The 27,533-nt window shown below is 38.2% G+C and overlaps 1 long non-coding RNA gene across 1 annotated transcript in view; it reads right to left on the bottom strand.

Annotated features, from left to right (window-relative positions):
* The window catches only part of LOC309633184, a 1,005,718-nt gene that overhangs the window by 261,183 nt on the left and 717,002 nt on the right, over window positions 1-27,533 (bottom strand). The window contains exon 3 of the long non-coding RNA XR_014247367.1: window positions 21,115-21,229. This is a non-coding gene — a long non-coding RNA (uncharacterized lncRNA). The remainder of the gene's footprint in view (window positions 1-21,114; window positions 21,230-27,533) is intronic.

Genomic DNA, 27,533 nt, shown 5'->3' with positions numbered 1-27,533 from the left:
GTTACAAGTCTATCCTCAAAGTGAATAAAATAGCCTTCTTAATTCCATTTACAATAGCATCAAAAAGAATAACATACTTAGGAATCAACCAAAGTGGTGAAAGACTTGTAGAATGAAAACTACAAAACAATGCTGAAAGAAATTAAAGACATAAATAAATGGAAAGGCACTCCATGCTTAATCAATATTGTTAAGATGCCAATAGTACTCTAGGAACTCTACAGACTCAATGCAATCCCTATTAAAATCCTAAGAATGTTTTTTCAGAAATAGAAAAATCCATTCTAAAATTTATAGGGTATCTCAAGGGACCCCAAGTAGACAAAACAATCTTGAGAAAGAGAACAGTCTTTTCAACAAATGGTGCTGGAGAAAAGTGGATATCCATATACAAAGGATCAAGTTGGATCCTTACCTAACACCGTATACAAAAATGAATTCAAATGGATAAAAGACCTAAAGTCAAGAGCTAAAATTATGAAACTCTTAGAAGAAAACATAAGAGGAAAGCTTCATGACATTGGTCTTGACAATGATTTCTTGTATATGACATCAAAAGCACAGGCAGCAAAAGAAGAAATCGACACGTTGGACTCCATCAAAATTCAAAACTTTTGTGCAAAGAATACTATCATCAGAGTAAAGAGGCAACCCACAGAATGGAAGGAAATATTTGTAAATTGTATATCAGATATGGATTGGTATCCAAATATATAGAGAACTCCTAAACCTTAACAGTAACAACAAAATACAGTCCAATTAAAAATAATCAAAGATGAATAAACATTTCTCCAAAGAAGACATAGAAATAGTCAAAAGAACATAAAAAGGTGCTCAACATCACTAATTATTAGGCAAATGCAAATCCAAACTACAGTGAGATACCACTTCATACTCATTAGAATACTTATTATTTTTTGAAGTAATAATAGCAAGTATTAGTAAGGATGTGGAGAAGTTGGAACCCTTGTGCACCGGTAGTGAGAATATTCAAAAATGTTGCAACCACTATGGAAAACAGTAAGTTAGTTCCTCTAAAAACTGAAAGTAGAATTACCATATGATCCAGCAATTTCACTGCTGGGTATACATTCAAAATAATTAAACCCAGGGACATAAACAGATATCTTTATACCCATGTTTATAGCAACATTATTCACAATTTACAAAAGGTGGAAGCAACCCAGGTGTACACTGACAATTGAATGAATAAACAAAGTATGGTATACATATAGAATGGAAGATTATTCAACTTTAAAAGGAAATGAATTCTGAGACGTGCTACCACATGCATGAACCTTAAAGACATTATGCTAAGTTAAATAAGCCAGTCAAAAAGGACAAATACTGTATGCACATATATGAGGTACTTAAAATAGTCAAATTCATAGAGAAAAAGGTAGAATGGTGGTTATCAGGGACTGAGTGGAACAGAGAATGCAGATTTATTGTGGAAAAAGTGCAGGGTTTCAGTTTTGCAAGGTGAAAAAAGTTCTAGAGATGGATGGTAGTGATAGTTACACACCAATGTGAATGTACTTCATGCCAGTGAACTGTACACTTATAAATGATTAAAATGGTAAATTTTATGTTATGTACAATTTACTGAAATTTGAAAATTTAAAAATCAACAAAAAAACAAATGCTGCAAAGAGAAGCATTTTATAGTGGTGCAGACAGTTCAAGCTAGGTAATATAGATGGGTCAATGTTTTGAAGCCTCTTAGGTACTTAGGTAATTAAAATAAAATTAAGGAAGAGGTGCATTCCTTTCAAATAGTCTATTGGCTTTTTAGAAAACTAAGTAAATGCTAAATGGCTGAGTCATCAGGGGGATTACTCATATTTACAACTTTGAAGCTTGCCTAAATGTTTTCACTTGAAGTATTCATCTGACAGGGGCCAACAGTGTGAACAATTTTGCTTTCCACTAAAAATCTCATGTTCTTTGTATTTTGAAAATATACTAACAAATTGGAGAAACTCATAGACTAGTAAATGCAGACTGGCATTTTGTTATTTCCTTATTAAATATAACTAGAGGATTTACCTATAAAAGCAATATAAAAAAATTCATTCTGAAAAAGTAAAAATCACAAAAACTAAATGTGTTAAATAAAACAAAAAATTTTAGAATTCATGTGTTTGGATTTACCTCCCTTAAGGTAATGCTATATAAAGGAGGGTATATAGATTCTTTTTCTTTCCTTCTTAAAGAATAAATGTTTTACCATCTTACTGCTGTGGAAGCAATTGCTAAGCAGAATAGCCTTGGCGCTTTAGGTGCAAGTACTGGAAACATACTCTAGCTAACTAAAGCAGGTAAGGGAATTATTAAAAGAGGTAAGTGACTCAATTTTTCGAAGAACAAAAGAACGAACCTTGGGGGTCACATATCTAAGAGAAATGCTAAAAATAATGCCAAATAACCCTTGAATTTATTCCTGAAAACTTGTACCACCTCCTGAGCATTAATTGCCTCAGCTAGTACTTCTGCTACTATACCCACCTGCAGTTAGATGTGGCTCCTGCTGCCATGCTTCCTAAGATGGGTTGTGATAATCCCCTGCTTGTTCACCTCCGTTGTGATTTAGATCATGGGATGGACATATCTGACTTGTACAGCCTTCTGAATATGCTAAGTCTTACAAACATGACAAGCTGGGAAAGTAAAGAACTAGTATTATCAGCTTTGATGATGGGAGATGCAGAGTTGTCAACACAGAAATGGAGGTCAAATGCTGGGCAGTGGAAGAAAATGACAAATGTTAGCAACAAGGGTGAGTACTGAAAAGAAATTCAGAGAGCGATGTCAAAATTAAGTTTTATTATTCGCTTGTTGTGTGAAACTTGACAAATGACCAAGCTTGCCTTAATGTTTTCCTCAGCTTGACTAAACTTTAGACAGGCTCCTTCCTGACCCTAGGTCCCTGAATTCCCTTGTCCTAGAGCATTTACTCTAGAAAACATCATAGTGTATTTTCTTTCCCTGCTCCTTTCAGATGTAAAATTTCTTCCAGCCTCTCATCAGTTTCACACCTGAGGAATGTTCTCAAGGAGCTGGGAACCATCCAATTGAAATCATCAAGAAAGTTAGGGCCTCTATCTCCTAGTCTCTATGGGAGGGTAGGGGCTTAACTTCAATAGGCACAAATTTGCAAACAAAAGTGGGCCTAATCACATAGACTAAACTTCCTCCTAATGTCCACCCTGCAGTACTTTTTCACTATCTGACTCTAGCACTTAAAAACACTCTAACCTCTTCTTTCAATGGAGTTGAGTTAAATCCCTCTCCCCTATTGCAATAGTTTTTATCCCTACTTCTATAATCTTAAAGTCTTCCCTGTCTGTTTAACTCCATCCAGTGCAATGTTCCTTTGACATAAATGATTAAAATATGCATAATTATATAAATAGGTAGATAGATACGGATAGATAGGTATGATACATGTATACACACACACATACACTACATGGCATATCTGTATGCCTGTATACTCTTAAAATGTAATTTTTATAAGAAGATAAAATCATGACTCACATAGAAATATAAATATGAACCAGGTTAAAACATTTGTTTTACTCAATGATATGACAGAATTAGGCAGATATTTTTACTGATTCAAAGGAAAAATAAAAAGAGCCTAAATTAATATGGAATAAAAGAATATTAAGACAAAGGTTATTTTTGGTAGTGGCAAGTCAATTAAATCATTAATAGACAGGACAGAATCTACATATCTCCCAGTTACCTACAACTTACAGAGTTGGAAGTTACACGATAGCTCAAAGTTAATGCATAGAAGTGGAACCTCATAACCTGGGAGGGTAAACTTTAGACAATGAATAATTTTGTATTGGAAGACAAATTTGTTTTTTTCTAAAGTGCACAATAGTGGGTGTGGGTGTGCGTGTGTGTGTGTACATATTATGAATGGTATGCTAATAACTTTCTCCTAAGATACTGACAAAGATCAAATGGATAAGAGTAGACATTAGCAGCCAAAGTGCAAGAAATGCACTTATTAATCATCGGTTGAAACCTAAATTGTTTCAATATCATCAGAAGGAAATCTGGCAATATTTCACACATTTTTAAGTCATCTAGCTGTTGACATAGCAAATCTAATTTTGGAAATTTTTCTTACACAAATATAGGCACATGGATGCAAATGTGTGTGTACACACACACATACACACATACAGCATTTACTCTGTTTTTAGAATAGTAAAAGGCTGAAACAACATACATATTCATCAGTAAGGAGAGGCTTAACAAATTGTGGTAGAGCTACACAAGAAAATATTTTACAAATGATAAGAAGAATGTGATAAATAAGCAATCTATAAAATAATCTTCAAAAATTGTCTTAAGTGAGAGAAATGAGGTTTATATAATATAAGCAGCTATAAGTAAATAAATAAATCTATTATTCCCTTATGCTTACACAGCAAGTTTCTTGTTCTGTTTAGTGCATGTGTCATTTTGCCTTCTAAATGTTTCTTCCACCTAGCTTTCTCCAGGATTGTGTTTTGATCAACCTCCTGTCAGGGCTGGGGACTTGCTCTTCTTTGCTTCTAGCATACATATATATATATTGCTCAGATTTTGTTGTTTTTACTGTTTTGTGGAATTGAGTAGAATGGTAGAATGGCATATTCCTTTGGGGAAATGAGCTCCAGAGTTGACCCACAAAATAACATAATGCTTTTTTGGATTGCTTTCTTAGCTGTGCAGTAAAGACCTTCTGAAGAACAGTCTGAAAGGGTATTTCAAAGTCCATGAAAAAATGTACAAAATATTGAAAGAAATGATATTGTCAATAAAGGTCTAGAGAGTATGTTGCTTGCTCTGTGTGTGTGTGTGTGTGTGTGTGTGTGTGTGTGTGTGTGTGCGTGCGTGCTATAGTCCTCAATGCAGTGCTATGATATTCATGGCCAACTTTGACCCAAGAGAATGAATGTAGTGCACTTCTAATTAGAATTTCTTGTATGGGAGAAATGAAACATAATTTCCATCCCTGATACATAGCATTTTAGTATTCTGACCTTTTGGTAAAGGTACGTGCATGATTAGAAAACATTTGAACACCCTTGCCATTGGAAGACAGGGCTGTAAATGGTAAAAGCAATGAAATGAACCCCCAACTTAGTACAGACTCTCCAAAGGTCAAGATGAAGCAGCCCATCTATTTAACTACCCAGATATATGAGGCATTCATCCTAGTACAAGGCAGTTTCATGACAAAGACTATAAAACAAAAGCAATGGCACTATATTAACTGAGTTTATAGTCTGTATTAATAAGATAAAATTCCATATATTTATATATACATGTATGTAATATTCTAGAAACTATAATTCTGAAGGTGTTCTTCTTTGCCATCACATGATATCAGATTAATTTAAGAAAGCTGCCAATGAATTAGAAAAGTTTCATCAACAAGAAAGGATTTCTGGGGGAGGAGAGAAGATGGCGGAAGAGTAAGACGCGGAGATCACCTTCCTTCCCACAGATACAGTAGAAATACATCTACACGTGGAACTGCTCCTACAGAACACCCACTGAACGCTGGCAGAAAACGTCAGACCTCCCAAAAGGCAAGAAACTCCCCCCGTACTTGGGTAGGGCAAAAGAAAAAAGAAATAACAGAGACAAAAGAATAGGGACGGCACCTGCACCAGTGGGAGGGAGCTGTGAAGGAGGAAAGATTTCCACGCACTAGGAGCCCCTTCGCGGGCAGAGACTGCGGGTGGCAGAGGGGGGAAGCTTCGGAGCCACGGAGGAGAGCGCAGCCACAGGGGTGCGGAGGGCAAAGCGGAGAGATTCCCGCACTTCCCGCACGGAGGCTCGGCGCTGACCAGCACTCACCAGCCCGAGAGGCTTGTCTGCTCAGCTGCCGGGGCGGGCGGGGCTGGGAGCTGAGGCTCGGGCTTCGGTCGCAGGGAGAGGACTGGGGTTGGCGGCGTGAACACAGCCTGAAGGGGTTAGTGCACCACAGCTAGCCGGGAGGGAGTCCGGGAAAAAGTCTGCAGCTGCCGAAGAGGCAAGAGACTTTTTCTTCCCTGTTTCCTGGTGTGCGAGGAGAGGGGATTCAGAGCGCCGCCTAAACGAACTTCAGAGACGGGCGCGAGCCGCAGCTAACAGCGCGGATCCCATAGCAACAGGGGCGCAGAGGGAAAAACGGAGAGACTCCCGCACAGAGGCTTGGCGCCGAGCAGCGCTCACCAGCCCGAGAGGCTTGTCTGCTCCCCCGCCGGGGCGGGCGGGGCTGGGAGCTGAGGCTCGGGCTTCGGTCGCAGGGAGAGGACTGGGGTTGGCGGCGTGAACACAGCCTGAAGGGGTTAGCGCACCACAGCTGGCTGGGAGGGAGACCGGGAAAAAGTCTGCAGCTGCCGAAGAGGCAAGAGACTTTTTCTTGCCTCTTTGTTTCGCGGCGCGCAAGGAGAGGGGATTCAGAGCGCTGCCTAAACGAACTCCAGAAACTGGCGCGAGCCGCGGCTATCAGCGCGGACCCCAGAGACGGGCGTGAGACGCTGGGGCTGCTGCTGCCGCCTCCAAGAAGCCTGTGTGCGAGCACAGGTCACTCTCCACACCGCCCCTCCTGGGAGCCCGTGCAGCCCGCCACTGCCAGGGTCCCGTGATCCAGGGACAACATCCCCCGGGAGAACGCACTGCGCGCCTCAGGCTGCTGCAACGTCACGCCGGCCTCTGACGCCGCAGGCTCGCCCCGCCTCCTCTGTACCCCTCCCTCCCCGCGGCCTGGGTGAGCCAGAGTCCCCGAAGCAGCTGCTCCTTTAACCCCGTCCTGTCTGGGCGGGGAACAGACGCCCTCAGGCGACCTACACTCAGAGGCGGGTCCAAATCCAAAGCTGATCCCCAGGAGCTGTGCGAACAGAGAAGAGGAGGGGAAATCTGTCCCAGCAGCCTCAGAAGAAGCGGATTAAAACTCCACAAACAACTTGATGTGCCTGCATCTGTTGAATACCTGAATAGACAACGAATCATCCCAAATTCAGGAGGTGGACTTTGGGAGCAGGATATATTAATTTTTCCCCTTTTCCTTTTTTTTTTTTGTGAGTGTATATGTATATGCTTCTGGGGGAGATTTTGTCTGTATAGCTTTGCTTTACAATAGCTTTATTTTACTTCACTATATTATAGCTTCTTTCTTTCTTTCTTTTCTTTCTTTCTTTCTTTCTTTCTTTCCTTCCTTCCTTCCTTCCTTCCTCCTTCCTTCTTTCCTTCCTTCCTTCCTTCTTCCTTCCTTCCTTTCTTTCTTTCTTTCTTTCTATTTTTTCTCCCTTTTACTCTGAGCCGTGTGGACGAAAGGCTCTTGGTGCTTCAGCCAGGCATCAGGGCCGTACCTCGGAGGTGGGAGAGCCAACTTCAGGACACTGGTCCACAAGAGACCTCCCAGCTCCACGTAATACCAAACGGCAAAAATCTCTCAGAGATCTCCATCTCAACATCAAGACCCAGCATCACTCAATGACCAGCAAGCTACAGTGCTGAACACCCTATGCCAAACAACTAGCAAGACAGGAACACAGCCTCATCCATTAGCAGAGAGGCTGCCTAAAATCATAATAAGGCCACAGACACCCCAAAATACACCACCAGACATGGACGTGCCCACCAGAAAGACAAGATCCAGCCTCATCCACCAGAGCTCAGGCACTAGTTCCCTCCACCAGGAAGCCTACACAACCCACTGAACCAACCTTAGCCACTGGGGACAGATACCAAAAACAACGGGAACTACAAACCTGCAACCTGTGATAAGGAGACCCCAAACACAGTAAGATAAGCAAAATGAGACGACAGAAAAACACACAGCAGATGAAGGAGCAGGGTCAAAACACACTAGACTTAACAAATGAAGAGGAAATAGGTAGTCTACCTGAAAAAGAATTCAGAATAATGATAGTAAGGATGATCCAAAATCTTGGAAATAGAATAGACAAAATGCAAGAAGCATTTAACAAGGACGTAGAAGAACTAAAGAGGAATCAAGCAATGATGAAAAACACAATAAATGAAATTAAAAATACTCTAGATGGGATCAATAGCAGAATAACTGAGGCAGAAGAAAGGATAAGTGACCTGGAAGATAAAATGGTGGAAATAACTACTGCAGAGCAGGATAAAGAAAAAAGAATGAAAAGAACTGAGGACAGTCTCAGAGACCTCTGGGACAGCATTAAACGCACCAACATTCGAATTATAGGGGTCCCAGAAGAAGAAGAGAAAAAGAAAGGGACTGAGAAAATATTTGAAGAGATTATAGTTGAAAACTTCCCTAATATGGGAAAGGAAATAGTTAATCAAGTCCTGGAAGCACAGAGAGTCCCATACAGGATAAACCCAAGGAGAAACACACCAAGACACATATTAATCAAACTGTCAAAAATTAAATATAAGGAAAACATATTAAAGGCAGCAAGGGAAAAAAAACAAATAACACACAAGGGAATCCCCATAAGGTTAACATCTGATCTTTCAGCAGAAACTCTGCAAGCCAGAAGGGAGTGGCAGGATATACTTAAAGTGATGAAGGAGAAGAACCTACAACCAAGATTACTCTACCCAGCAAGGATCTCATTCAAATGTGATGGAGAAATTAAAACCTTTACAGACAAGCAAAAGCTGAGAGAGTTTAGCACTACCAAACCAGCTTTACAACAAATGCTAAAGGAACTTCTCTAGGCAAGAAACACAAGAGAAGGAAAACACCTACAATAACAAACCCAAAACATTTAAGAAAATGGGAATAGGAACGTACATATCGATAATTACCTTGAATGTAAATGGATTAAATGCTCCCACCAAAAGACACAGGCTGGCTGAATGGATACAAAAACAAGACCCATATATATGCTGTCTACAAGAGACCCACTTCAGACCTAGAGACACATACAGACTGAAAGTGAGGGGATGGAAAAAGATATTCCATGCAAATGGAAATCAAAAGAAAGCTGGAGTAGCAATTCTCATATCAGACAAAATAGACTTTAAAATAAAGACTATTACAAGAGACAAAGAAGGACACTATATAATGATCAAGGGATCGATCCAAGAGGAAGGTATAACAATTGTAAATATTTATGCACCCAACATAGGAGCACCTCAATACATAAGGCAAGTACTAACAGCCATAAAAGGGGAAATCGACAGCAACACAATCATAGTAGGGGACTTTAACACCCCACTTTCACCAATGGACAGATCATCCAAAATGAAAATAAATAAGGAAACACAAGCTTTAAATGATACATTAAACAAGATGGACTTAATTGATATTTATAGGACATTCCACCCAAAAACAACAGAATACACATTTTTCTCAAGTGCTCATGGAACATTCTCCAGGATAGATCATATCTTGGGTCACAAATCAAACCTTGGTAAATTTAAGAAAATTGAAATCGTATCAAGTATCTTTTCCGACCACAACGCTATGAGACTAGATATCAATTACAGGAAAAGATCTGTAAAAAATACAAACACATGGAGGCTACACAATACATTACTTAATAATGAAGTGATTACTGAAGAAATCAAAGGGGAAATCAAAAAATACCTAGAAATAAATGACAATGGAGATACGACGACCCAAAACCTATGGGACGCAGCAAAAGCAGTGCTAAGAGGGAAGTTTATAGCAATACAAGCCTACCTCAAGAAACAGGAAACATCTCGAATAAACAACCTAACCTTGCACCTAAAGCAATTAGAGAAAGAAGAACAAAAAAACCCCAAAGCCAGCAGAAGGAAAGAAATTATAAAGATCAGGTCAGAAATAAATGAAAAAGAAATGAAGGAAACAATAGCAAAAATCAATGAAACTAAAAGCTGGTTCTTTGAGAAGATAAACAAAATTGATAAACCATTAGCCAGACTCATCAAGAGAAAAAGGGAGAAGACTCAGATCAATAGAATTAGAAATGAAAAAGGAGAAATAACCACTGACACTGCAGAAATACAAAAGATCATGAGAGATTACTACAAGCAACTCTATGCCAATAAAATGGACAACCTGGAAGAAATGGACAGATTCTTAGAAATGCACAAACTGCCGAGACTGAACCAGGAAGAAATAGAAAATATGAACAGACCAATCACAAGCACTGAAATTGAAACTGTGATTAAAAACCTTCCAACAAACAAAAGCCCAGGACCAGATGGCTTCACAGGTGAATTCTATCAAACATTTAGAGAAGAGCTAACACCTATCCTTCTCAAACTCTTCCAAAATATTGCAGAGGGAGGAACACTCCCAAACTCATTCTACGAGGCCACCATCACCCTGATACCAAAACCAGACAAAGATGTCACAAAGAAAGAAAACTACAGGCCAATATCACTGATGAACATAGATGCAAAAATCCTCAACAAAATACTCGCAAACAGAATCCAACAGCACATTAAAAGAATCATACACCATGATCAAGTGGGGTTTATCCCAGGAATGCAAGGATTCTTCAATATACGCAAATCAATCAATGTGATACACCATATTAACAAATTGAAGGAGAAAAACCATATGATCATCTCAATAGATGCAGAGAAAGCTTTCGACAAAATTCAACACCCATTTATGATAAAAGCCCTGCAGAAAGTAGGCATAGAGGGAACTTTCCTCAACATAATAAAGGCCATATATGACAAACCCACAGCCAACATTGTCCTCAATGGTGAAAAACTGAATCCATTTCCACTAAGATCAGGAACAAGACAAGGTTGCCCACTCTCACCACTATTATTCAACATAGTTTTGGAAGTGTTAGCCACAGCAATCAGAGAAGACAAAGAAATAAAAGGAATCCAAATCGGAAAAGAAGAAGTAAAGCTGTCACTATTTGCAGATGACATGATACTATACATAGAGAATCCTAAAGAGGCTACCAGAAAACTCCTAGAGCTAATCAATGAATTTGGTAAAGTAGCAGGATACAAAATTAATGCACAGAAATCGCTTGCATTTCTATACACTAATGACGAAAAATCTGAAAGTGAAATTAAGAAAACACTCCCGTTTACCATTGCAACAAAAAGAATAAGATATCTAGGAATAAACCTACCTAAGGAGACAAAAGACCTGTATGCAGAAAATTATAAGACACTGATGAAAGAAATTAAAGATGATACAAATAGATGGAGAGATATACCATGTTCCTGGATTGGAAGAATCAACATTGTGAAAATGACTCTACTACCCAAAGCAATCTACAGATTCAATGCAATCCCTATCAAACTACCACTGGCATTTTTCACAGAACTAGAACAAAAAATTTCACAATTTGTATGGAAACACAAAAGACCCCGAATAGCCAAAGCAATCTTGAGAACGAAAAATGGAGCTGGGGGAATCAGGCTCCCTGACTTCAGACTATATTACAAAGCTTCAGTAATCAAGACAGTTTGGTACTGGCACAAAAACAGAAATATAGATCAATGGAACAGGATAGAAAGCCCAGAGATAAACCCACACACATATGGTCACCTTATCTTTGATAAAGGAGGCAAGTATATACAGTGGAGAAAAGACAGCCTCTTCAATAAGTGGTGCTGGGAAAATTGGACAGCTACATGTAAAAGTATGAAATTAGAACACTCCCTGACACCATGCACAAAAATAAACTCCAAATGGATTAAAGACCTAAGTGTAAGGCCAGACACTATCAAACTCTTAGAGGAAAACATAGGCAGAACACTCTATGACATACATCACAGCAAGATTCTTTTTGACCCAGCTCCCAGAGAAATGGAAATAAGAACACAAATAAACAAATGGGACCTAATGAAACTTAAAAGCTTTTGCACAGCAAAGGAAACCATAAACAAGACCAAAAGACAACCGTCAGAATGGGAGAAAATATTTGCAAATGAAGCAACTGACAAAGGATTAATCTCCAAGATTTACAAGCAGCTCATGCAGCTCAATAACAAAAAAACGAACAACCCAATCCAAAAATGGGGAGAAGACCTAAATAGACATTTCTCCAAAGAAGACATACAGATGGCCTACAGACACATGAAAGAATGCTCAACATCATTAATCATTAGAGAAATGCAAATCAAAACTACAATGAGATATCATCTCACACCGGTCAGAATGGCCATCATCAAAAAATCTAGAAACAATAAATGCTGGAGAGGGTGTGGAGGAAAGGGAACACTCTTGCACTGTTGGTGGGAATGTAAATTGATACAGCCACTATGGAGAGCAGTATGGAGGTTCCTTAAAAAACTACAAATAGAACTACCATACGACCCAGCAATCCCACTACTGGGCATATACCCTGAGAAAACCATAGTTCAAAAAGAGTCATGTACCAAAATGTTCATTGCAGCTCTATTTACAATAGCCAGGACCTGGAAGCAACCTAAATGTCCATCGACAGATGAATGGATAAAGAAGATGTGGCACATATATACAATGGAATATTACTCAGCCATAAAAAGAAATGAAATGGAGGTATTTGTAATGAGGTGGATGGAGTTAGAGTCTGTCATACAGAGTGAAGTAAGTCAGAAAGAGAAAAACAAATACAGTATGCTAACACATATATACGGAATCTAAGGAAAAAAAAAAAAAAAAAAAAGGCCATGAAGAACCTAGTGGCAAGACGGGAATAAAGACACAGACCTACTAGAGAATGGACTTGAGGATATGGGGAGGGGGTGGGGTGAGATGTGACAGGGTAAGAGAGTGTCATGGACATATATACACTACCAAATGTAAAATAGATAGCTAGTGGGAAGCAGCCGCATAGCACAGGGAGATCAGCTCGGTGCTTTGTGACCACCTAGAGGGGTGGGATGGGGAGGGTGGGAGGGAGGGAGATGCAAGAGGGAAGAGAAATGGGAACATATTGTATATGTATAACTGATTCACTTTGTTATAAAGCAGAAGCTAACACACTATTGTAAGGCAATTATACTTCAATAAAGATGTTTAAATAAAAAAAAAAAAAAAAAAAAAAAAAAAAAAAAAAAAGAAAGGATTTCTAATAGCTTCCTATAAGAAAAACTTCCCTCACTAAAGTTTGTTGTTGTTTTCCTTTTCTGTGAGAATTAATGGATTGTTTTCTGCTCTGCTGAATTATTAATCTTCCTGATATTATACATTTTCAAGCCACTTCTGAAAGGCCACCTTCAGAATTGTTGCTTCACTGCAAATAAGTGAGTTTGAAAAAGAAAATAAAAGTAAAACAATTGACTTAAAAAAAAGAATTGAGAGAAAATAGAAACAAATAACTTCATCATTAGACTTTGAGTGTTTCATATAGTATGTTCTTAAATCATATTTTGGGACCCACTAAGATATATCTAGTTACCTGAAGGGAACTTTGTAAAGTGAACTTTTTTTTTTTTTAACATCTTTGTTGGAGTATAGTTGCTTTACAATAGTGTGTTAGTGTCTGCTTTATAACAAAGTGAATCAGCTATACATATAATTATATCCCCATATCTCCTCCCTCTTGTGTCTCCCTCCCATCCTCCCTATCCCACCCCTCTAGGTGGTCACAAAGCACCGAGCTGATCTCCCTGTGCTATGCGGCTGCTTCTCACTAGCTATCTATTTGTAAAGTGAACTTTTTATTCACTTCAATTTATAAAATAGGAAAAGCTGATATAGCTTTTAAAAAGGATTAGGCATTGTAATAAAACAGAGAGGAGATGCAAGTTCCTAAAATCCTGAGAATGGCTGTTTGAACTATTTAAATAAGGATTTATTGGTTTTAAAAAAAAAAAAAATTTCCCTTATACTAAATTCAATATAAACAAATAGATTGTTTCAGTTTTTATTCCACATTTTATACTACTGAACAAAAATTCTAGAAAGGCTTTTTCCATTATTCACAAATATTTGTGTATTTGAACACCTATTACATAAATATTCTTCTTCATATCCTGTGTGCTTCTGATGTAGAGCTAAATTTCCTCACTATATAATTGTCTTCTTTTGTCTTTCATGGAATACATTTTCCTGATCTTCTTATTTACACCTTTGATCTATATATGGCATAATGGGATTTATGTGAGATGTTCTCTGGTACTCTTAAACAGGATGAACATTTAACATGAATTCACATTTTGGTCTCATTACTTGTCATTGATGAGAACTGAGTATCATACTCTAATATAGGAAAAAAATGGGAAAACTTGCAGTAATTTAAATTATAATACCATGAGATATCTTCCATGAAAATAACATGAACTGTGTACATTTGTGGGACATAAAATAAAAAATCAGCACCAACGTTATAGAATCTTTAAAGGGTTCAAAACACTGTAACAATATTGACTAGTGAAACTAAGCAAGAGTCTGCTGACGTAGATAAAGTAAGGCTACTGTTCCTATGTTAAAAATGAGAACCCAGAGAAAAAATAAAGAAAAAGAGAAAAGGAATAGATGACTTTCATAGGTCTGAAAAGCAATTTAGTAATCAAGGTGACTATTTTACAATGGCACTAGTGCAAGAGGTCCAAAGCATCATTTTCCCTCAAATTTTCAGACTGCTAGAGTGTAAACATTGTAGCAATAGAAGTTAGCATAAGCTAACATAAAAGGACATGGAAGGAGGACCTGATATGGTAAGGGTTAGAGGTTGGGAAAGAAGTCAGTGTTGGAAGCAGATGGCCCAGGATTGCTCCCACTCAGAAAAGTATTGTGATTGAGTTCGTAGCTGTCAAAATAGCTGGGGTCGTGTCAGTTTTACCCAGAGGTCTACATACATAAAAACATCTAACCCCTTCCTTGACTCTTTACCCACGTTTCAGCATGTCATTTAGGAATCAAATTTGCTTTCATAATGAACCTGACCTTACCATAAAACAAATGAGCAATTAGCAGAGGGAGTTTAGGTATCCTTAGCAAAGAAAGTTGAATTATTAACCACTCCATTGAAAAGAAGATAGAAAGATGGTATTTCTGACACCATATCAGAACAAGGAAGGGCTGGGGAGTAAGTGGATGGAATAGCCAGGTGTGAGGGCAAGATCTCGGATATACAAGGCTGATTAAGCATTTGGTAATTGGAAACATGGAATGAATAAATGGAATTACAATTTTGATTCTCAGTACAATGGTTGAAGAATGTGTTTAAGTCTCTTGCATATCTCATAGATGAATAAAGGACCAATTGTTATTTAGTGATTTTCTTTAATTAAAGCATATATTTAATTAAAATTTATCACTTATCTTTTTAAAGATAAGGTTTTAAGCCAATTCTTCTCTATACTATTGTGTTTTGCAGGCTGTCCCCAGAGCACAAGAGTGACCTCTATTCCATCCATAATTAATGTGTCCACACGATGACACCACACATACACTAACGGGATAAGAAAAGATTTTTTACTTATATATGGAAATTTTTTTGAAGAGAAGAACGTAGTCATTTAAGCTGGTCGGAAATGGCTTAATGGTTGGAAGGGCTTTGGTTTTCCTTGTGGTTGTGCAGGGGGAGCAGGCTGAAGGTTTTGTGGGCTGCAGTTCCCATGGTTTGAACTTTCTCATCAGGGGTAAGGGAGGCCACAAGCAGGCATTATTTGCTTGTCCACATGTGGGGCAAGAGGGGAAGAGAGAAGAGTGGGGTCTAAAAGTGGTCAGCATTCAAGTGTCAAAAGTGGAGTCAGACTCTCCTCTTTAGAAGGATTAAAAAAATACAATTTTATTTGGAGCCAGAAATGTCAGGAATGAAATAAAAATGTCAAGGCATCTTATACTTTAGTTTTCTGTTTTAGTCATGAGGTCTAATAGAAACTTTCTTCTATAAAATGATCCCCTTCTTATGACCCATTTGAAGTACAGCTGCGTATCCTTAATAATCACTGCAAATAACAAATGGTTTTTAATCTAAAAAGACCTATCTTGCATCTCCAAATGGAGTTTAATTTCCCCTCTGTGTGCCCTTAGTGACTCATTTATACTTCTACTATTACATTTCCTATTCCATGTAATTATTTGTTACATGTTGTCAAACCATGTTTTTCCTATTCTCCAGAATTTTGGATGAAGGCCTAAAGCTTGGAAAACATGTTTACAAGGTTTCTGTGTGAGATGTCTCTCATTTGCTCATCAAGATCTGCTCTCCAATTTTCTCCATCTTTCTCCATTCCTCTCTCTACACCATATGAAAATCACTGGATTCTTTTGCTCTCTGGCTCCTGTTTGGTTTTAGCCAATGGGGGACTCTGGCAGATATGGAAAGTATAAGAGAGGAAGGTGTGTGGGTCACTTTGGTATGACTGCAACTTCAAAGGAAGGTCACATCCCCTCTCAAGGCAGCCTCTCATTAACTTTCTTCTCTAGTTTCTGATAAATTCTTCCTCTTCATTTGTTAAGGTTGTCAGAGCCTCAGGGTTCTGCACCATCTTTTATGATTTTCTTTACTCTTTCTACACATTTGTCAGTTGTCCTGTTGTTAAACTCTTTATGAAAAATATTGAATGTGCCATTTATTTGCTGCTGGGAATCTGATTTACACACACCCTAAGATTACTGAGAAGTGTAATACACATCTATGCCAGAATCACCAAGGGAGAGAACAGATGAAATTGGAAACTTAATCTTTATCACTCCATCAAACTTAAGAGAAGACCGGAAATTCAGAAGGAGATTCATTGATAAATTTTATGAGAGTGTTTTGACTTTTCTCCTCTACTCCCCAAATTATGGGTATATATATATATATATATTGTTTTCAAGAAGGAAAGCCAGGACTTCAGCCTTGAGTTACAGAATTGTTGGGCTGCAGAAACTAGAGAACCATCTTCATATAGCTTCTTGAATATAGTTTGGTGTATTTGTTTTCGATTGTTGCTGAAACAAATTAAAAACTAGTGGTTTAAAGCTACACAAATTTACTATTGTTTTGTTCTGGAAGTCAGAAATCTGAAATGGGTCTTATAGGGTTAAAATCAAGGTATCTCTAGAGCTTCATTCCTTCTGCAGGCTATAGGGGGAAATATCTTTGCCTTTTTTAAATTTTTACAGGTTGCTGGCATTCCTTGTCCACATCACCCCAACCACTGCTTCCTGCGTCTCATTTCCTTCTCTACCCTTCTGCTTCCCTGTTACATGGACCTTGGAAATTATACTGGGCCTACCTGGAAAATCCAGGATAATCTATCCATTTCAAGATACTTAATATAATCACATATGCAAAGTCCTTTCTGCCACATAATTTAACACATTTCCAAGGTCTGAGAATTAGGGCATAGATATCTTTGGGGGGGGTCATTATTCGACCCATCACATAGAGTGAGAGACTTTTGAGTACAGAGGGTTATTTGTACCCTGGAAATTGGGAATTGTGTGAGCACACCTGCTGGTTCTGTTTATCAAGTGAAAAATATAAAGACTAAATGCAAGCTGCAACAGTTTGCAAACATGGGATAAAGAGACTGATTGTCATTTAGAAAATTGTACTTTCATCATTTAACGGAACTAGGATGTGTAGCATTCTATGGACTAAGTGAAGTCCATGGAAATGGAAGGCTTGAGTCATTATGAAGGGACCCAACCTAGGAGGGGTTACCAGGGTGGAGGAACTTCAGAAGTAAGAAATTCTGTGTGGCAGACCACAGAACATACAGCGAGAGGGAGGGTGCTGTCACAGATCACAATGGGGGAGGTCATGTCCCAAGTCAGAGAATAGGGCAGTATGTCACTGTAGAGGGTTGAAAAGTAAACATAAATGCAGTGAAGCAACCACATGAGTGTCTGCAACAACAGCAGGCACATGGCCAGAAAATATCATCCAAAGAGATAATTAGTACAGCAACAGGCAAATAAAATAACCTTAGCACCTTTCCTTCTGTCCTCTCACAGCCAAGACCCTAGAATAATAAGAAGGGAAAAGGGGGCGGAAAGGGAATATTGCAGAGTGGACCACTCTTCCTTTGCCACTGATGATTCCTGAACCAAAGGAAAGAACTGAGTTGAGGAAAGACAAATTATTGGCCTGGTATTCGAGACTGAGTTTTTAGAAAATATCTTAGACTCTACTGGATGTTTTAATAAGTAAACCCAATTTTCTTCTAATTACAGAAATACCTTCTGATATATGTTTACGACTAGGGACAGTAAAATCAGAGAGAACACATTTGAAAATAATGAAATATTGCCATACTTTATTTTTAGCCTATCAAGTCCAGCACATTCCAGAAAAAAAAATTAAAAAGCTATGCAGAAGAGCACTGTTAATGTTAAACTCTTTTTCTTTACCTTTAGATTCTGAGTACAAAGAGAAGAAGGTCTCCTTCTAATAATTTTAGTATGATAGGGCTGTGTTTCTATATTCCTCCTTTTGTTTATTTCATTCTACTCCTGAGGAAAAGGGACTCTTTTTGTATTGTTTTGTTTAATTTGGCTGCACAGCGTGGTATGTGGGATCTTTGTTCCCCCACGAGAGATTGAACCCATGTCCCCTGCGTTGGAAGCACAGAGTCTGAACAACTGCACTGCCAGGGAAGTCCAGGGAGTCTTTAAAATTAGAAATGCATCAACTTATGCTCTGATACATGGTGTATATTACATAGAAAAAGGTATTTTTAAATTATTATTTTTTTTAATTTTTATTGAAATATAGTTGATTTACAATGTTGTGTTAGTTTTAGATATACAGCAAAGTGATTCAATTATACATATATATGTATATTCTATTTTTTACATTATCTTCCATTTATAGGTTACAAGATATGGAGTACAGTTCCCCGTTCTATCCAATAGGTCCTTGTTAGTTATCTATTTTATATATAATAGGGTGTATATGTAAACGCTCTTTTCTGATGAATGTGAAAAACCTAAAATACCCACAAAGGACTAAAAGGATGTTGTCAGCTTTCTAGGATGGAATCTAGAAAATTAGTTTTGACTTTGTAGCACACTTAGGTGGAATAAAGTTAATGAGAGGAATGATAAAAACAATAACACAAACACATAGAGCAACAAACCCAACAAGTAAACAAGCAAATGAAAAAACACCTTTGGAGTTGGTAAGAAGGTAAAGGAATAAAACTATAAGAAAGAAGGAAAATTATAGGAATGCCCTTTATATAATGAAAAAGGAAGAGTACCTTTTATGTCATTTTCTAGAAATCGTAGGTGTTGATCATCATCAAATATGATACAATAGGTAGTGAATAGAAGCTTTCAGAAAACAAAAGTTTCCATCATAAAAATTATATTTCATAGATTTATTTCTTAGTCTTGCATTCTATGACTATCCATAGAATTTTCTTAAAACTGATAGGTTTGCCAGTATGTTAAGCTTGAAAAAATTTTGAAAACAAAATTTAGTTTTAACTAAAGCAAGGTATAAAATCATCATGTCAGAATTTCAAGAGGAGTGAAAGAATAAAATAGTTTTCTTAATCTGTGTAAATATTGTTTATAAATATATCATTACAGAATAATTTGAATCAATTACATTTAGTTGGAATAATAATTTTTTGACTTTGTTCACAATTTCTCAAGGAAGCCTACCTTTTCTATATACAATCGTCTGTCTACACATCAGCCTAATAATAGGATGTCGACATTTACCACTAATCAATAGTCACAGTTTCTCCACTCTTATTCTCAGAAAACCAAAAGAAAAAGAAAAAAATGAAAAAGAAATAGAGCAGTTAAATAGCATACAACTATCATTATGCCTGCTTCCTGGTTTTCATGACATTGGAATGATGAATTTTTTATGGAAAACCTGCCTATCATAGACCACATACTCAGTGATAAAGTTATCCTATGCAGTCCATGAAGAGCTCTCCAGACATTATTTTAGATTTTTTTGAAATTAATTGTAGCAAATGAATTGCTTGAAGTATAGAAAATCTCAATTTTCATACTTTACTATAAATGTAGAAATTATAGAAAACGAAATGTGCAATCTATATATAATGATCAATTCAGAAATCTAGTCCACTATTAGAGTCTTTTCTTTTTTTTTTTACATTGAAGTATAGCTGATTTACAATGCTGTGTTAGTTTCTGGTGTATACCAAAGTGATTCAGTTATACATGTATACATGTATACATATATTCTTTTTCATATTCTTTTCCATTATGGTTTTTTTTTTACAGGATACTGAATACAGTCCCCTGTGCTATATAGTGGGTCCTTGTTGTTTATTTATTTTATATATAGGAGTTGTATCTGCTAATCCCAAACTCCTAATTTACCCTACCCCCTTTCCCCTTTGGTAACCATAAGTTTGTTTTCTATGTCTGTGAGTCTATTTCTGTTTTGTAATTAAGTATGTTTGTGTCATATTTTAGATTCCACATATAAGTAATATCATATGGTATTTGTCTTTCTCTGTCTGACTTACTTCACTTAGTGTGATAATCTCTAGGTCTATCAATGTTGCTGCAAATGGCATTATTTCATTCTTTTTTATGGCTGAGTAGTATTCCATTGTGTATATATACCACATGTTCTTTATCCATTCATCTGTCAATGGACATTTAGGTTGCTTCCACGTCTTGGCTGCTGTAAATAGTGCTGCTATGAACACCGCTGTGCATGTATCCTTTTGAATTATAGTTTTCTCTGGATATATGCCCAGGAGTATGGGATGGGCTTTAGAGAAGTTCCTGGCAATTAGGTCTTCATTAAATTGTGACCATTATTGTACTGTGATTGTTGGTTTGATTTGGAAAATTGACAAAATGCCTGAAACCTCTTACAAGAACAAGGCCAAGAGCACTTGTAGTGATAAAATCACTTTTTTTGTTTTTTTGGGAATTAGTGGTCATGTTCAGTCTGGACTTTAATCTCTGTGAGGATTCACAGATGGATTAATATTTGAATATGGAAGACATTTTTCTTTACACCCATTTGACACATCCATAAATGGTATTCTCCTTTCCTCCAAAAACACCAATATAATTTTATAGATTTAAAATTAAAGTTTCTATCCCACAGAAACTTCTTTGGGATATCCTAAGGATATTTTAAAAAATTGAAACCCCATCTGTAATCTTAAGTATCAATGGTGAAATAAAGCAGGAGATAAACATTACTTACTTGAAGTGATCAGTTTTAGAGATAAATTACCTAATTTGATAAGCCATTTAATTCTGTAAAAGAGATAACTTACCTTGTAAAGGGCCTTGCTCTAGTTCCAAAGGGAAGAACACTTTATTCTTCTGTCTGTAACATGATGCTCACATCCAACAAGAATTAAGAGAAATGGCACCACTTAGCCTCTTGAACTGCAGCAAACACAAGAGAGCAAAGAATTGGAGAAAGAAATGTTAAATGATTGAGTGCAAATGAAGCATTGTACGAAGCAATTCAGATAAAGTATTTTAAATCCAGAAATAATGTTTTCAGGGAAGAGTACTTTGACTACTAATTATATAACTTATAACTTACAATGCCAATGACCCTGGCTTTTGAGGTTTTGTGAACAATTTTAATTTAGAAGTATATTGTTGGCAAACCACACAGTTTTCAGCAAGTCAATTAGAAACAAGCAGGAAGTTACCCTAATAGAATCACAGATTATAGTGTCTTTACCCAGTACTTTTGACTTAAGTAACATCTATTATAGGCTAAGCAAGCGATATCATTGTTTCAGTTTTTCTCAGCCCATTTTTTCTAAACTCCAGAGAACTAATTCTGCCAAAGATTTCTCAGAACATGTGTTTGTGATTCCCTTACATGACTCCTGGGTCACTAGGAAACTGTTAACATTTAGTGAACTTTATGCAATTAGCTCTGTCCTTTGGGTGTTCAAACACATTTTCTTTATCCTTACTCTGTGTATGGGAAAAGAAAATTTATAGTAGAAATGTAGTCTTGCAATCTTCATTAAAGTCTCCCAGGGCACTTTACAATCATTAAAAGTTATAATTAGCACTGAAGAACATTCAACTCCTAAAAGGATCGTTTTGTAAACTAATAATTTTTTTTTAACATCTGTATTTTAAAACCTCAAAACAGTTTAAGTGCTCCTGACTTCAACTGATAATGACTTCCTAAGTATAGAGGAAAGAACCCAAAGTGTTTTTAAATGCTCTGAGACATATTTCCTGATCCCCTCTAGATTCTGTTCATTGAAAACAGTCAATTATTTATGTAATTTAAGAAGGGTTTCTTTATTTAAAAGAAAGGCTTCAAGCAAAGAGATAAGTAAACTATAGGAGTAGGTTGGCTAAGGAGACTATGATGAGTTATGAATTTTACTCTATGTCTTAAGTATGCAACTAGTTAAAATTAGGCCTTTATATTGATATCTTCTGTTATATTTTTAGGAGTTTAGCTTTATATGGTAGATGTTGTTGGGTGGGAACTCAAGCTATGTATACAATCATTTCTTCCCAGCCATCATCCAGCTGGGGTTATATATATGACACAATTCTAGTCAATATCATTGTCAAGAACTCTGAAAGATCTGATATTTTACACTATTTGCAAACTAACAAATGTGCCTGTCACAGTTTATTGGATGCTGGTAGAAGACACAAATCTTCTGGATCAAAGAAAAAGGACAATTATTATTCACAAAATAGCAGTAGCCAGAGTATCATGTTCTTGTACTGATTCTTTACCAATGCAAGTCTGTAAAACTTGACCAATAACGAAAGGGAAAGCCCTTTTAAAATTATGACTGTTCATCACATATATAGGTAGCAAAAAGAAAGAGAAGTAAAGGTGCCTGTGTCTATGTCATCTGTCCCTTAGGATAGCACTGAAACAAAAAGAAACAGATGACATGACTATACAGCATGAGCGTTGGGAACCCCTTTGCAGAGGAGCTGATGTCATGCTGTAGCTAAACAGTCTCAGAGTCTGCAGCAGTACCCTAAGGAGGCAAGGCAGACAGCCTCATAGCTCATCAGAAACTGGAAGGCTAAGAAAAAATGTCTCATGACAGTATCCCAGGGGAAATAGGAAGCAAGTAGAAAATGGCCTTTTAACAGCTCTTCACAAACATCATGATCTCACGTTCCAGGAGGATCACAGGGCATTCTGCAAAGACTTAGTCAAGTTGAAGTCAAGTCTTGCCTATGTGGTCTACATAGAAATGTGCAAGGTTGCTAGGGTGCCATGGTAGAGTCATTCTCACAGATTCCGGAAGCGTCAGCTCCTACAGGCAATACAGTAATAGTCAAGAGAACCCAGAACACACAGTGGGTTGCATTACAGAAGAGGCACTATGAGCCTAGGAAACCTCAACCTTTTATAAAAGCTGCAATCAAATATGACTGCCCTTTATCCCAGAAGTAGATATAATATTATATTGATTTTATTGGACAACACACAAACTTGCCCTCTGCTCTGCTGGGAGATTCTCCTTCCCAAGGCTATTTCCCACATAAATACCTTTGAACGATTTTATATAACAAAACACTGTTGGTGCCTTTGCAAACATGCAAAATCATAAGAGACTCATGGAAAATTGTCTCCAAATATTCATGTATTAACAAGTAGCAGGTGAGAGTGGCCAAGATGGTGGAGTAGGAAGACCCTGAGTTCACCTCCTCCCATGGGCACACCAAAATTACTGCTATTTACAGAGAAAATATTGATGAGAAAGACCAGAGAACTAGAAAAATCTGCATCTAAATATATAAAGAAGGAACCATAATGAAGCAGGTAGGAGGGGCAGAGATGCAGTAGAGTCAAGTCTCACATACCTGGGTGGGCAACCTGCAAACAGGAAGATAATTTAAATTGCAGAAGTTCTCTCCAAGGCACGAGGAGCAACAGGCCCACATCGTGCTCCCCAGCCCGGGGGTCCTGTACCAGGAAGACAATCCCCCCAGAACATGTGGCTCTGAAGGCTAGCAGGGATTATTTTGGGAAGATACAGAGGGCTGTAGGGAAAAGAAACTCTACTCTTAAAGGACACATACAAAATCTCATATGCTCCAGGACCAAGGACATAAGTAATGACTTGAAAGGAGCCTGGGTCAGACTCACGTGCTGATTCTGGGGAGACACCCAGAGAGGCGAGAGGCAACTAGAGCTCACCCTGGGGACATAGACATTGGTGACAGCCATTTTTTGGAGCTTGTTCTCCTAAGAGGATACTATTGCTGGCAAACACCATTTTGGAATTCTGCCCCTAGTTTATTAGTGCTGGAATGCAGCCCTACCCACCAACCTGTCAGAACCATTACTGGGATACCTCAGACCAAGCAACTAGTGGATGGGGAAACAGTCCCACCCATCAGCAGGCCAGTTATCTTAAGACTGCCTGAGCCCACAGTGGCCACAAGAACGAGCCCCATCCATCACAGGACCTAGGACATGGTCCTATATACCAGTGCATGGGCACTAGCTCCAGAACCCCCAGGGCCCTGCACCAGAGACCCTGGGACCCAGCTCTGCCCACCAGTTGGCAAGCATAAGGCCCAGGGCTCCATGGGCCTTGGTCCACCCACCAAAGAGCCAACACCAGCTCTGGGTCACCCTGGGCCCTGCAGCCAGAGACCACAGGACTTAGCTACACCCACCAGTGGGCCAGCACGAGTGATAGGACCCAGTTTCATCACCAGTGGGCAGGTACCAGCCACAGGATCACCTGATTCACAGCCCCATCCACCAGCAGGTAGACACCATTTCCAGGACCACCACAGCACTGCAGCCTGCCATGTTAGCACCTAGTCCACCTACCTGCAGGCCAGCACTAGCCCAGGGACCCCCTGAGCTCTGGCCCTACCCATCAGCAGGCCAACACCAGCCCTGGAAACCCCCTGCCAGGTCCCAATTCCACCCACCAGGAAGCCAACACCAGCTTCAAGACACCTTGGATCCCTCAGTCAGCTGCCCCAGGATCCAGCCCCACTCAACAGTGACCAACACCAGATTTGAGCCCCATAGACTGCATAGACAGCCATTTCAGGAACTGGCCTCACACACCAGCAGGCTGACACTAGATCCAGATAATCCAGCCTTGCAACTATTCATCCCAGGACTCATCTCTGCCCACCAGTGGACCAGCAATAGACCTGTGACCCTCGGGACTCTGCAGTGAGTTACCTCATGAATTGGTCTTGTGTACCAGCAGCCTCAGCACAAGGCAGGACTTGGAAACCAAACAGACTGGGGAACTGTCACACATACCAGACCACCCACAGTACTCAGACTCCCACAAGAGAAGGACCCACACAGCCCACAGAGGGTGCACAGCTAGAGCACATAGCTCTGGTGACAAAAGGGGAGTTCACTGCTGGGATGCATATGATTTCTTCTACAAAAAGCCACTTCTTCAAGATCAGGAATCACAAACAAACCTCCAAATACATAGAAATAAAAACAGCAAATCAGGCAAAATGAAGTGACAGAGGAATATTTTCCAAATGAAGAAGCAAGATAAAACTCCAGAAAAAGAACTAAGATAAGAGAAGATAAGCTATCTACCTAATAAGATTTCAAGGTAATGATTATAAAGATACTTAAAGAACCTAGGAGAGGGGCTTCCCTGGCGGCGCAGTGGTTGAGAATCTGCCTGCCAATGCAGGGGACACGGGTTCAAGCCCTGGTCTGGGAAGATCCCACATGCTGCGGAGTAACTAAGCCCATGAGCCACAAATTGCTGAGCCTGCGCATCTGGAGCCTGTGCTCCGCAACAAGAGAGGCCGCGATAGTGAGAGGCCCGCGCACTGCGATGAAGAGTGGCCCCCACTTGCCGCAACTAGAGAAAGCCCTCGCACAGAAACGAAGACCCAACACAGCCAAAAATTAAAAAAAAAAAAAAAAATAGAGTCAACATATTGGAACAAGTAACTTATAAAAAAAAATAAAATAAAAAATAACCTAGGAGAAGATTGGATGAACAGAATGAGAAGTTACATGTTTTTAACAAAGAATTAGAAGATATAAAAAAGAACCAAAGTGAAATGAAGAATACAATAACTGAAAGAAAAAATACTCTAGAAGGAATCAACATCAGATTAGATGATATAGAGGGACAAATCAGCAAGCTGGGAGACAAAGTAGTGGAAATCCCTGACTCTAAACAGGAAAAAAAAAAAAAAAAAGAATAAAAAGAAATAAGGACAGTTTAAGAGACCTCTGGGACAACATCAAGCTATTAATATTTACATTATAGGGGTCCCAGAAGGCAAAGAAGAGAAAAAGGAGCAGAGAACATACTTGAAAACATAATGAACGAAAACTTCTCTTACCTGGGAAAGGAAACAGACATCCAGGTCCCAGAATTATAGAGAGTACCAAACATGATCAATCCTGAGAGGACCACACCAAGACACATTGTAAATAAATGACAAAAAAAATAAGATAAACTACTAAAACCAGCAACAGAAAAGCAACAAGTTATGTACAAGGGAATTCCAATAAGGCTATCTACTGACTTTCAGCAGAAACTCTGCAGGCCAGAAGGCAGTGGTACAATATATTTAAAGTGATGAAAAGGAAAACCCTACAACTAAGAACATGCTACAGAGCATGGTTTTCATTCAGATTTGATCGAGAGATCAAAAGTTTTACAGACAAGCAAAAGCTAAGAGTTTAACACCAGGAAATAAGGTTTACAAGAAATGTTAAAGGGACTTCTCTAATCAAAGAAAGGCCACAACTAGAAAAATTAAAATTATGAAAGAAAAAAGCTCATTGTTAAAGGCAAATATACAGCAAAAGTAGTAAATCAAGCATGTAAAGAGCTAGTAGGGAGGTTAAAAGAAAAATGTAGTAAAGTCATCTATATCTGCAATAAGTAGTTAAGGTATACACAAAACAAAAAGCTGTAAAATATAATGTCAAAAACAGTAAACATGGGAGGGGAGTAGATTCAGAGTTGTTACAATGCATTTGAACTTAAGACATGAGCCACTTAAAATAATCATACACACACACACACACACACACACACACACACACACACACACACACATACTGCTCTATATAAATTTGCATGGCAACCACAAACGAAAAATCCATAATAGATACACACACACAAAAGAGAAAGGAATCCAAACAAAATACTAAAGATAATTATCAAATCACAAGGGAAGAAGAACAAAAGAAGAAAGGAATAAAAAAGAACTACATAAACAAACCAAAAGCAATTAACAAAATGGCAATAAGTACATACCTAGCATTAATTGCTTTAAAAGTAAATTGACTAAATGCTCCAATCAAAAGACACAGAGTGGCTGAATGGATACAAAAACAAGACCCATGTATATGCTGACTACAATAGACTCACTTCAGATCTAAAGACACACAGAGACTGAAAGTGAGGGAATGGTAAAAGGTATTCCATGCAAATGGAAATGAAAGGAAAGCAGGGGTAGTAATACGTATATCAAACATAACAGACTTCAAAACAAAGACTGTAACAGGAGACAAAGAAGGACATTATGTAATGATCAAGGGATCAATCCAAGAAGAAGATATAACAATTGTAAACATAATGCACCCAACATAGGAGCACCTAAGTACATAAAACAAATATTAATAGACATAAAGTGAGAAATTGACAGTAACACAATAATAGTAGGGACCTTTAACATCCCACGTATATCAATGGACAAATCATCAGTA

The sequence above is a fragment of the Balaenoptera borealis genome (genome assembly GCF_965194805.1).
Source record: "Balaenoptera borealis genome assembly, chromosome: 8".
Lineage (NCBI taxonomy): Eukaryota > Metazoa > Chordata > Mammalia > Artiodactyla > Balaenopteridae > Balaenoptera > Balaenoptera borealis.
Note: the sequence above shows the minus strand (reverse complement) of the source record. Positions and strands in the feature narration are given on the sequence as shown.